Raw genomic sequence first — 368 nt, forward strand, 5'->3', positions numbered from 1 at the left:
ATCTGTACATTTCATATATAATTGAATAGAAACTTCATTTTATATTTGAAATTAATAATGCATACATAAACCACGCATCGCATGGGCTACTTTCTAGTATTATATAGAATAGTATCGTAAATCTAGATTGGATTTTGGAGAGTCGTATTAGATTTTTTTTTTCTCCAAAAAGTTCTGTTTTTGTTCTGCTACCAAACAGAAGCAGCTACCCAATCTAGGTACTTGCACCAAATCAACATCGAATTTTCTTATTATAATATCCTAATATTTTCAGTTTTTCTTTCCAGTCAAAAGTTGCAAATTTATAGTAATAATTTTTTACAAGCAATAATTGTTTAAGTATTTTTTTTTTTTTTTTTTTTTTTTTT

The sequence above is a fragment of the Camelina sativa genome, chromosome 19, assembly GCF_000633955.1.
Source record: "Camelina sativa cultivar DH55 chromosome 19, Cs, whole genome shotgun sequence".
Taxonomy (NCBI): domain Eukaryota; kingdom Viridiplantae; phylum Streptophyta; class Magnoliopsida; order Brassicales; family Brassicaceae; genus Camelina; species Camelina sativa.